The sequence below is a fragment of the Scophthalmus maximus genome, chromosome 9 (assembly GCF_022379125.1).
Source record: "Scophthalmus maximus strain ysfricsl-2021 chromosome 9, ASM2237912v1, whole genome shotgun sequence".
NCBI lineage: Eukaryota > Metazoa > Chordata > Actinopteri > Pleuronectiformes > Scophthalmidae > Scophthalmus > Scophthalmus maximus.
In genome coordinates this window covers 14,591,009-14,604,615 of record NC_061523.1, presented here as the reverse complement: position 1 = coordinate 14,604,615, position 13,607 = coordinate 14,591,009, and positions in this window count along the sequence as shown.

Genomic DNA, 13,607 nt, shown 5'->3' with positions numbered 1-13,607 from the left:
AACCTGTCTTGGTTAATAATGCCAATAAAGGATTTTAATTTTTTTAATTACTTTTTAGTTCATTCTTTTTTTCAATCCTTCTACCTGCCATTTTTTACGACAATAATTTAAGGTTACAGGCCCTTTGTTGTTGATTTAATGTTTTTATTTATTTACTTATTTCTATGGTGTCTCCTAAAATCGCTGCATATGACTAATGAGTTGATGAAATATGTCAACAGCATGACAGCCATCTCCACCATGTGAGCAGTGATCTCTATGTTACTGCTCTCACCATCAATTGGTTTATATCGTAGTGTGTGAGGGTATACTCAGATAATCCATCACTGTAAAAACCTGACAAATTCATCTTACATTATGTTTACTTTAGATCTAGTTGTTTATTTCACGCAATACATTTACCGAATTTTGTAAGGTTGTTCCAACTTAAAAATTAAAAGAAAATAAATCAATGTGCTCTTCCTAAGGTTTAGAGATTCACAGTAAAACAAGTTGGTCTGAATCAAAAGAATTGTTGAGTTTACTCAGTTGAATTCAGGAAACTGATTGCCTTGGATAAAAAAAGGAAGTACAACATTTGAAGTGAATGGCAATGTTGAATAAAGTATACAATCGATGCTATAGCTTTTAAACCCTTTAAAATAATCTTAAAAATTAAACAATACATAAAAAAGAACTATTCAGATGAGCCTTGAGCATGGTTTTTAATGTCATCCATGTTTTACCTGATATCGTTTTGTGATAATCTGGGATTTTGCTAAAGAAGGAGCTCAAGCAGAGAGTGTTGTATACAGATCTTTTCTCCATTCACACTGCTTCTTTTGTTAATTTTCTGTGAACAACACACAGCAAAATCCATAAAAATAATATTCAAAGATATTGCTGTGAATGTTCTGAAGTTAAATCATGAAAATATAATTTGACGATACCCAAAGTGACAGGGCTCATAAATAAATAAGCAATGCTGAAACACAGAAATCAGCTGGCCGAGGGTGAAAAGAGTTATTTGTGACTCTCTGAATGACAATGCGTCCCAGACAACATAAAGATGATTAACGTGGTGGACTAAAAGGAACACAGCGAAATGGCATGCCAATAAAATTTCAAAGCCATTTGATCCTTTTTTGTGGAATATGCTTCTGAATACCATGAAGAACATATTGTAGGTCATCTGTTTCTGTTCTGTTTTTTCCACGATTACGGCAACAGTGATTGAACATAATTATGCTTTTCAGGACATATTGTACATGCCGTTTTACAGCAATGCAAAATAACAGAAGGGATCAATAAAGACGATGTGTTATAATTCTGCATCAATATAATTTCCAATTATAAATTTGAGCCGATGATTAGTTGTGAACTACTTTCTTAAAATCTGCTTTGTGTGTGTGAAGCTAATTCAATTCTATTCGGCATTCAGAAATTGAACATTTTCATTGTAGGCTATGTCATATGTTTGACATATTTGGATCTTGAAGATCCAATGTATGAAAAGGTGAAACAATACATTCATTCAGTGTAGTCTATTTCATCTTGCTCATTTCCACCTGGTGTCAGAAATATGTTTTAAAAAATTACCGGCGTACTGTGTTCGGAAAAACAAACCATGCCAATCATAAGTCTTGTAAATCTATTGCCTAGATGTTTCTTGGGAGGGAGGGAGAGAAGGACAGAAACAGAGTGCATGGTGCCCATTGTAAATCAAGGACAGTTACTGCTCGATACCATCAGCAGGAACAATGGAGGTATAAATGCTCCCAATAAAGGTTAGAGGTTTTTTACAGTTGGCACCAATGGCAACCAATTGGTGTCAGATCAGAATGTCTCTCATAATGTATACTATGGACACATTATAGACAGTTTCTTACACAGTTTGTTTGTATTAATACCTGTATTTTCCAATATTTTGCTCCACTCTATTTTATGTTCTGACATGTCAGTGCTCCTGGTGAATTCTGTAGGATAATCCAGTACTCCTAGCTACCTATGTGGAAAAAAATGTACCACATACCTTATTCCAAGGGGTTTAAGTTGGATTTAAAAGGTACAGGAACACTAAGAACCATTGGCGGATGATGCAGTGGGGAAAAAAAGGACTTACTGCAAATAACTGTCAAACTGGCTCTCTCAGTGAGCTCTGACAATGTTCCTAAAGTACAGTGCAATGTTAGATGGGTTGTATTTATTGGATGACATGCTTTCAGGACGATGAAAAGACAAGTGGGGAATTGATTGACACTATAATCACCCCTGGAATTTATTGTATATTGTTGCTGCTACTTGGACCAATCTCATTCAAAACAGGGATGAGGGAGAATATCGTCAGTCTATTGTTCTGAACCAGCAATAGACTGCATGAATAGTATGCAGTGTTCATTTCTCACTTTATCTTTTCTGATACAATTAAGATATTCATTATAATTATGCATTAAATTAATGTATTCTCCGGAATCACCAGCAGTGGGGCAACTGACTGGGTGCAAAAATAAGTCAGTTTCTATAGAAATCTATGAGAAAATGACTCAGTTTATGGTCTCAATCGCTAGTTTCAAGTCTTCAATACAACATGATGTTCATTTTGTAAAGAGTGGTCTCATTTAGAGTAAAATAGCGATAAAGCACAGTAAACATTGGAGTATTGATACAGCGTGATTGACAGGTGGTCCGTCCTATCGGTGCATGGTTGCGGGTGTAGGTGGGCGCACAGTGGACATGCTCTCAGTCAGACCCCAGACCTGATTCAGTTGCAAAAAAGAACAACAATATGGTGCTGGTCAAAATGTGAGACTCGAGGCTTCAAAACGGCAATTCACAAACCAACGGTTGATGTCACGGTGGGTTACACAAATACACAAAAACTTTGTTTTTCATTGCTGTGAAACATTAGCATTCATATTGCATGATATAAGCGATTTTCAAAAAGACAATGAATGAATTTAGGGAAACAAGCTGCCATTTGCTAAAACATTTAAAAAAAATCATAAATCTCCATATGTCTTTTCTCAAATCTTAGCATAAATTGAAACAATAACATGAAAATGCACTTTGAAATGTACTGTGGTAGAGGCTACTGGACACTTTACTTTAAAACCACGCAATTTGGCAATAATGTCAGAGATAGAAAAATGGGTCAGCACGCAAATGAGTGCAGCTTTTCACGTGATGAGATGCAGTACAAAGTAGTTACACAATCAACTCAATTCTATACTGTAAATTATGATTATCCTACTGTTCTGCTCCTCCTACCTGCAACATACGGCATTGCACCTGTAACAATTAGCACAGTATAGCGCCCTCTGGTGGCTTTGTTTGTGTGCACCAAAGGGACTCAATAAAGTTAGCATTTTGAATCGGCCATTTTATACACACCACACCAGGTGAAAGAAGTCGTGTGACAAACAAACCCAAGCCTTATCGATCCTCTTCGGTTTGCTCCTAAAGAGGCATAATCCGTAAGTTTATTTGTTTGTATTCTGTTCACATTTCATATCCCAGTATTATTGAGAAGAAATAAGTATTTTGCAAGGGATATTTGGACTTATTTGTCTGGTTGGCTTATTTCATGTAATGTTTACAATACAGTTGTGGCATGTGGTTTATCGTAATTTGCTGTGCGAGTAAAGCAGTCAACAAGAAGACTTTTTTTATTCGTTAGAGTAAAGCAGTCAACAATGATACCTTTTTTTTATTCATTAATGAGTAGTGTTGGGACAGCGTCAGAAACATGGTCCTACCTGTTTAAGGGTTAAGTCTGGAGCCTGTAGGCTGCAGGTCAGTGCTGCTTTTGTTTTCATCCCCCTAATTGTCTCCTCCATATTGAAAACCTATGCTCATGTTCAATACATTTAAAAAAAAAAAAAAAAAAAGCCTTTTCTGGTGCACATCAGACTTCCCTGTACTTTCTATTCTTATTGGTTTCAGCTATTGACGCTGCTATTGCTTTTCTGCAGTCTCGTCTTGATAGCCACAGCTCACTACAGGCTGTGTCCCTATGACATACTCACACAGCAAATGGCCCAAAACTTACTCAGAAACATCCCGGGCACTATTAAAAAGCCAATTCAGGCGAATGGAGAAACTTTGACTCACAAGGTGGTTTTTAAACACAAAGTGCTAGAATAGTATCCCTGAACATGTGCATCAACCTATATGTCTGTCTATCTGTCTACTATCTATCTATATCTGTTGTCAGTCATCAACTCTGGAAAATGTCCAGAAAAATTGGGTCAGAACAATTTCCAGTTTTCCCTTTGGAAATAAAGACAGCAGGAGATTGTCCGGGTCAGATGTGTTCACACCAAATTTCCTGAACATTCTGTGGTGTCTAGGTAGAGCCGCAGGCAGCAGGATATGATCATAATTCTGCTGCCTACTCGCTCTCTGTGAAATCTCCGGAGATTTTCCTGCTGTATCCTCACATGGGCTCACCCGGACATTTTCTGGAAATTTTACTAGGGGGCTGACAGGACAGCTGCAACCGGAAAATGAAATCACTGCTCTAATGTCTTCATTAGATTAGAAACCAATCATCATCTGATCTTAAAAAGCAACACAAACTTTTGGGATATTATAACTGTATGTACTGCCTACACAAGGCCAACACAACTCTGAAATTACATGAAATAACAATATTCAACAGAAGCACTGTAAGCATCTCAAGTCCCGACCATGGCTATGGTGGCACAGTGGGAAACATTAATTATTCGTTACACCTTATCGGGTAATTTGTGCTATGAGCCACTGCATCTGGATTATGCATGGCTGTTAAAAATACCTTAGCAGCCACATGGCACGCACTGCAGGAGTGGATTCTATCAACAGGGCCTGCTGTAAATCCTTGGCTCAGTGGAGGTTATAGTTTATCACAAGCACAAATCTGCTCCCTCTTTCTTACTTGATCCATTCACAGATACGCAAAGGAATTCAATCAGGCCAAGCTTCCCGACATAAAAAGGATCTCTTATTGCAGTGGCTGGGCTATAGTGGTGATCTGACTTCAGTTGCTCACCAAACCTTTGAGTATTGGTCTTTTGTTGCACAACATTAAAGGTGACCCCATGCCTTTATCCCAATGATTGAGGAGTGCTAATACTTGTCATAGGTCTGAATTGAAAGATTGCCTGGCAACATCATGCCTCATTGAGGACAAAATGGACAGTACCCTCAAATTTTCCCAGTTTCCCACCAGATGGCTGCAATAATGTCTCTTCCCTGATTTATATCTGCAGAATTGCAGTACAGTTTGGTTGTATTATTGGTGGGCAAGAGTTTTTTCATCAGCTGGATGGAACCCTTTGTTGCTGGACAAGGTTTTCAGTAGCAATTGGTTGAGATTTTACAGGAATTCACTTGAAGTCATTCAGCAGTAAAAATCAATACATCGCCCTGTAGATAGAATGGCTTTCTTTTCTTATTAATTATTTTTTTATTTCTTATTGTTTATTTTTTCTGTCCAGCAACCTTTGTCAGTTTTGAGATTCATTCAGCTCCTGTGAATTTGCAAATAGCTTCTTTTTTTTTCAAGGCCTGTAGAATGGTGAAACATTATTGTTATTTTGGTAATTTTCTCTAAAGGTTATATCTGCAAAGTGCAACACATGTTTACATGTTTTTTTTTCCCAGCAATCATGAAATAAGATCCCTGAGGCCATGAATTCCCTACTCTATCTCCAAACAATAATGGTGATATAGGAAAATGCTGCAAACCCCTGGATTATGATCAGTGACTTATATCCAATTGCAGTATTTTTTTTATTTTTTATTTGTTTTATTCCTTCACTCCTCTAAAATACCTGGCCGGTGGTAACTACGGTATGGTAAATGTTAGGGAAAAGTTGTGGTTATAGTCAATACATGAATGTGGTTTTGGGTATGGTCAGTGGTAGGCAACTAAAACTTGTATGGGACAAATACAACATTTCATTAAGGTTAAGAATTCATTTTGGCAAGGTAACTTTAACTGTAGGTTAAAAAGACACAAATTCTGCTCTTTCAACTCTCCACATGTCCAGCACCTTGATCTGCACTACTTCCAGCACTCTTGTTTTTTGATGACAAAATGTTTACCTGTGTACATAGAGATTTTGAGGAAGGAGTCAATTATGACATTAAAGGTGCATTTTGTCCAAATAAATAAAAAACCCAATACCAAATTATGTTAGGGAAATGGGAAACAGCAGGGTTGAGGCAAATATTATGTTGCTTAAAAAAAACAACCAAAAAACCCAACATGCATTGCAGTTTGATTGAATTCACTTTTGGATTCTTGGTTAAGTTTAGCTAAATTCAGCAAAAATTATGGCTCTATGTTTTGTTATCAAATCCAACTATAGGAAACTACTAATTTGTGCCTCTTTTTTTTCCATATCAAGAGTGGTTGGGGTTCATGGGTGTTGTAGAAGGGTATGGTCAAGATTGGTTTTCATAACAAACTTTTATGAGCATTAAATTATTAAGTAACATTAGAGGATTCATTTAAATATGACTTTGGGATACAGAACATGTAAAGAGAAAAAAAATAAAGAAATTAAATAAACGGGAGACCCATACCTCTATATGCGAGGTGCACAATTTATGAATGCAATTCCCAAGACACTGGGCGGAAATTCTCATTTTTGGTTGGGATTTGAGTCGTGTCTCTAACAGAAAATGTGATGCAAAGCTTAAAAAGCACTTAAAGATTATGCTGAGACTAATTCTTCATACAGACTTAAGTGGTGTACCATGGTATTGAATTTTTGATAAAGAAATATTTTCTATACGCAACATTAACAAGCATGACAGCCAAATGCAGATAAATTCCTGTCACATCACCACAAGTTGTGTGCACGCTTGTCTGACTATCAATACGCATCTGTGTTTAAAAATACATTTTGGGCAGGCGGTGATGGTTTCATAATGCTATGTTGAAGCAATTTCCTGTCAAGAGGGAGGAAGAGAAACTTTAAATTGAATCAGTAGCACAACACTGGAAAACATGCTTCCATAAATATCGATTCTTCATTTGTGGAATTCTACAAATAGAATTTGACTCTGGGCAGACAAACTTAGAATGATCACAAACATCAGTGAAAGTGTTTATTCTCAAATGGAGAAGGCAAACTGCTGGCCCCTTCGCCTCCGCCCCAACCAACCCCCCTCCCCCTGATGTGATTATTAAGATTCCTCTTCTTTGTAAGATTCGATAGGAAAAAAATGCGGTTGCAGGCGATGTAAAGAAACAAGACATATTCATACTAAGTACTTCTTGTCTTGTGACCATGCAGACAGATAAAGTTTATTCCAATGTTACTGTGACCACATTGTGGGGATTGCACACAGACAGGATTGCTCCTTTAGTCCATTGCAGCAGAAAACCGTAATTTTTGAGGGGCCAGCAGTCGTGGATAATATCCAGCTCAATCAAGAGACAAGTGGAAGTTGTCCGGGGAATTTTCCCCTACATCTGTGAAAGTGTTTATTCTCATATGGAGAAGGCAAACTGCTGGGTTTGAATCTTATGTGGAACAATTTTAGGTGATTTTGAGGTGGTCAACATAAAATATTGGTTTTATTCAGTATGTTACTTTTTTATTTTTTTATTTTATTAAATTGTAGGCTCATCCGACAAACGTAGTTATGGGTTACTATTGCAACTCCCTAAGGAAAGTAAGCACTTTGAAGACTCAGGTTTTTGTTTTTTTTGGTGTTGTGTACATACAGGATTCCCATTATTGTTTCCTTTCAGGCAAAAAAAAGAATGCCGCACATGGAAAATAAGAAACTTCTAACCTTTCCATATAACCAGCTAGATGTTCTGTCTTCCCTATGGCTTTGAAATGAAACGTTTCTTTACTTTGTACTTTGCTAAATGTGGTGCTTTTTCATCTCATGCCTCATGTTTTGATTAAGCTGTACATATGACACTGCATGTAAATACATTTCTAGTTCTGACCTCTTCTTCTCTCACTCATTTGTTGAAAAAGTTATTTCAATCCTCTAAAAAAATCATTAAAATCGCTGCCAAGCTACAATTGTTCACTTTTCTTTTCTGAGAATCATGTCGCTACTTGAATGTATTTTTTTTTGTAATTGAACTCAATGGTAAGCCAGGTCATTAGGAAATAGCAAGCCGTGAAGGGGCCATAATCTGAGTGCACAGTGTGGCAAAACAAAAATAATTAATGTTGATTGACATCATCTTTTCATTCTAACTCCTCCAAACTTTGTGCACTTTTAATAATGTAGAAATGGCATTTGAGCTTTGACTCTGGTTACGAAAAGGAAACAAGATATGGACTTTAATTCCCATACTGCCCAAGACCCTAAGAGTGTTCTGTGCCTGAAGCATGCTTCCTGTCTTTGGGAGGACACAAATGCAAGCGCCTGCAAGGTGGACTGCTCTTTTGGCCAAAGGCTAAATTCCACATTTACACCCAGATTTATTCACAGCAATGAAAATATTTAACAATAGCCGTGGAGTTGTCATTATGGCTTGCTCTCCCATTACAGATCACACCATTTATTCACAAGATGTTCCTCCATGCCTCACTTAAAAGAGGAACTTATCCCAGAAACAGTCCCAAGTAGCATCATTTAATTGCATTAGTGCCTTGGCATTTCGAACTACTTTCTTGTAACTTTCCTCTAAGCGACTGAATGCTGTGTGCATTTGTAAAAAAAAATGGCATGACATAATACAGCACTCATGTTGTTCGTTCATTTGCTATATTACCATGTGATTCATTAACACACCATTTGCCCGTTTTAGTGGGTCTCTTAGGTCGTGGCATTGATAATGAACCACTAGCTGCGAGGACACCGGCTGTGCATGAGGGCCGCACAAGCATGTGATATAATCACGGCATGATGTGCTCGAGAACAACAAATAGGAAAGCAAGAAGTGTGGCTTAGGCTCAGGGGGCTACTAACAACAGTGCACCAGCCGCTGCAGTGGCCACCATGCTGACTTTATTAGTTTAGCGTCACGAGTTTCACTCCGTAGAGAGCTTGTCAGTTGCAGGATGGAGGGGAAGTAATGCTTTGTTTACCCGTTTATTTGTGTGTGTGTGTGTGTCTGTGTGTGCGGGCATATGAGCACATGGGTCTTCCTGCTTGTATGTCTGTTTGTAACACAATTATTTGTACTTGATGTACAACAGTATGCATGTGTACTATGTACTTGCATGTGAGTGCGTGTTTGTGATGCTTTCTTACCTGTTATAGAAATGATTCTTCGAGACAATAAACAGACGGTGACGCAAAACCCTTGCAAAATAATAGCCTGTGACGACCAAAATAAAGCTAACAATAAAAATCCATTAAATTGCAGGTTTAAAATAATGCTTCTAATAAAGAAGGTTAGCCTACTGAATTTTAATTATTGTTTGAAGAGAACTAATTAGAATTTTCTGCAACTTAGATGTCGATGCCTTGCCGCAGCAGACTTTTCAGATGCATATATCTTGGCAGTAAAGACAAGTCAATAGGTTCACTTCTTCAGGCATGAACACAAAATAAGAGGAAAGGTGGGGTAGGTGTTGCAAAATTGAACAGCTGCGTCAGTAAATAAGGTTTATGTGGCAAGGGGAGAGCAGTCTCTCATCGGTCACCACAGTAACTGTGAATGTTGTTGATCCCTTGGGGACGAAGAGGCGTCTTTTTTCTTCACACCAACATACTCACCTCCACCGACCAAAGTAGCACCATTTCCAATTCTAATCTCATGTGTTAAACAAAGATTTCCTCCATAAGCAATGCAATTTCCTCCATTAGATATTAAGGTTTTTTTTTTTTCCTCTTTCTTTCTGTTTTTTGTTCAAATCTTTTCTGTTAGGGAATGGAAAACACTAGGAAATTACTTTCATGGGGTATAAGATTTGGTTGTTGATCAGGTGCAACAAAACTAAGAGACCTTGATGCAAGTGAGCTGAAAGCAGTCATTCTGATTGTTAAACACAGAGTTGCTGCCAGGAGAGGAGCAGCACGGGAGCCAGCAAACTCTCTCCTTTTCAGCACATTTGCCAAGGAACTGGTTTTGGACCAAAATCACATTCATGCTATGAATCTGAAGCAGCAATTATTTTTCAGACTGCGGTGTGTTTTATCAAGCATGCAGTGGTATATTTTAGGAAGAAAATAAAAAAAACAGATGGAAAGAATGAACTGTCAAGATTTACACTTTGTTTGTTTCAATGACACCTTTTTTTTTTGCTGTTATTTCTTCTAATAATAACAGACTGTCATGCAACACAGACTTCCTAGGTTAAGACTTAAAAAAAGGCTGACTGAAAGAGGGGAAACAAAGTAATCAAAAAAGTTCTACTCCTAGAGACAAATTTGACATAAAACTATGTGAAGTTGCCTTTCATTCATTAAGTGTAACAGTATTTTGGGGGATAAGCACTGACTGTCAAATCAGTGCAGGGGAGAGTAGTTGATACAAGCTAGTGCAACTCCCTGAGGCGGAAACGAATGCTCCTCTTGTTTCCCTGTTGATCTCTCCCTGGTTGACATGTCCTGTTTTCCTCTCCGACTCGTTTAAAGGCTAACAGGCTCATTTGAGCCATTTCTACAGGGAGACGTGGATGTAGTCATTTGAATAGAGTTGCTTGGACCAGACCCACGGTGGCATGGCTTCCTGCGCATTCAGGCCAATTCATGATTGCCGTGCAGGGAGCCATTGTAGATTTTTCTCCACCATCCTTTTCATCCAGGACAATTCGGCAATTCAGGGTGCTTTTGAACTTCATTTACCCTTTGAAAAGAAAAGATGCTAGAAGAACGTGCCGCTGTTAAATGAGCCAATAAGTTATTCTGGTGAAAATGGTCCCCCGTTTTACAGGGAGTTTTGGTTTTAATATCATACGTTAAAAACAGGTTTGAATTTTGCTTGTGCTTTTCTCTTATCTTCTCTTGAATAGTACGGATTCTAGAAGAGAACAACCTCTGTTAAGTCTTATCAAGACTTGTAATGTATTTGTATGTGTATAGTTCACAATTCCATCCAGTATAACATATTATTCGGTGTCGACTTTATACCTGTATGCATTATTTCGGGACCTAATGCACTGTCTGACCTAACAGTGCTTCAACGGCCTTTGTTCTCTTTCTATCAGTTTGTATTCCGTCATACAATACATACAAGCAGGGTTGTACTGAAAGCTGGGAGCATGAACTGACATCCTGCCATTCAAAATTAAACCTGATTTCTCTAAAATGTATCCTTAGAGACCTAATGTGCTACACTAACCTAATCGAGGTCTGTCACTAGTTCTTTTGAGGGGACATGACAGAAAACTCATACAGCTCAAAGTTTTTACATATTACGATAGGACAGGGTACATGTGCTGCTGGACATTAAACAGTTTCCACATGTGACGCTCTGCTTGCATTTTACCAAGCAAAACAGTCAAAAATTTCAAAGTAATAAAAAAAATGTAAACAGTTAATGTTTCGGGGATATTCTAATCATCTTAATTCCTGGCAGAATTCAGTGCAAAACATAATGCAGCATAATCTTGTTTATACTGTTTTGCAAGAGCCCAAACAATATTGTTGAATCCCAATTTTCACAGTTTATTATTACACTAATCATTTGCATACTTTCCCTCTTTCCTTTTTTTTTTTTTACCAAGGTAATGTTTGCCATCAGTGCTGTCAACTGTGTCTCACAAGGTCAAAGCTCCAGGCTACACCTGCGCATATGAAGCCACATAGTAAGTAATTTATCACTGTGAGGATTTTTTTTAGATAACGAGCCAATGCATTGGTACATTATTCATTGTTTATTTATAAAATGGTAGGCAATGGGAAAAGTAAATTTTTGGGGGGCTGAAGGACATATAATAAGCATTCTGCTTGGAAGCTTGTTGCTATGTGCCTCTGGCCATGTTGTAATGAAAGTCCTGGTCTTATGAATTTGTGGCGAAGAAGAATTGTGGTGAAAACTGTGTTGTGATGTTTCAGTGTTCTTTTAATTACCTCACTCACCTGACTAAAAAATAAGAGGCCCTTCAATGACTTTCAAGGTCTTTAGAGGTCAAAGGCTCAATATCACCATGTTTTGGGGTATAAGCCAGCACTGGTCGGACACAAGTGTCTCTTTTATTTTACTCCTCACATTCAAATGTAGGTACAAATCATTAATTTTTGAAACTGCTGCTACATCAAATATCCATTGCAGAGTTTCCTCATGACAATGGCGAGGAGAGGCCCCCAAAGCTGAGGCATACTAAGGAATATGAGTTTTTCATAATAAATTAAGTACTTTCAACATTATCCCTTTTTTCCCCCCTAAAGCATTTTAGATTTTAGTTATTTTTTCTTCATTCTACAGAACGTTCAAGGATTCTTTAAGGCCTTGGAGACCCATGGGTTATTACTCTCTGAATTTGGAGAACGTTTGTGCCTTTAATGCATTAGCTTGCTCATCACATACTGTTAGTCACCAAAACAAAAGAGCATAAAAGCTTTTTTTGAACTGTGAAATTTGAAGCCACAGTGTGTCAGCATGCTTCTGCAGATATGTCCCAGAGCCCTGGAGGTATGACAATTTCAAAAACTGATAACATTTCAGTAAACATTGTTGTAGTTAACATGCTACTGATCCATCTCAGTTGTTTTATGCACAGTGGTAGGACTATACAAACGTGGATTTCCCAAGCATATCAACTTATCTTATACAAATTCAACAAACTTGTTGGTGCATGCACGTGTTTTCATTGTAGGTCTGAAATGGATCGCTGGAGGAATAGAATCAGGGGTTCAAATTCAAATGCAAGCTTATATTTTTGGAGAAAGATTTACTGTAAGTACATTAGCATACCGCAGTACTCTGGGCTCAAGCCATTAAGCCACTTCTGTTCCCTTAACTCGCTTCAGTTCTACTAGTCTTGACTTCAGGGACATTAATAATAAACAAAGCCATAGAAAATAAAACTGCAGCTTTATTTGCTTTGACTTTATCGCTGCGTTGTCAAAAGCAAATGAGTTGTTACCGGCGCTTTAATAATTGGCCAATCAAGGATAAAAGGCAGTATCCACATAATTTAATCTGTCCTTTACCAACCATAGCTCTTGTGCTGGCTGTTGCAAAATCCATACTGCAGCCTGCAATCGCATGCCGCTTCAAAACAAGTTTCACTTTACAGAGAAAAATGAATTCAGTTTGCTGCATCCTTCAGTCAGTCCTGTTCATTCCAGGCTAAAAGACAATATGAGTAATTGGCGGGTAAATCTTTTCACACAAGCACAGGCTGTTGGTGTTGAACTCTGCTCAACAGAAATATTACATCCGGCAATGTGAACCTGAGCTGTGATTCTAAAACTAGCGTCTTCTATCAGCCTTTTCATTACCAGTCACAGTACAAAAAAGCAGCCTCATGAAAGAGTTGAAGCCGGAAAAAACAACCAAGTAGGAATATTTTTCAGATTGTATTCCTCTATAAATACGGTTCATATTTTACGATGAAGTAAGATTTTCCAGTTCTTGTTAGGCCTGAACTAAATACTATACTGTAGTTTTCTTACGGCATGACACATAACAGCAAAGCCACAGTGCAAATAATGGTTTACTGGCAGAAGTGGCTGACATGCAGGGTTCCACCTCAGAAACTACACTTAACTTG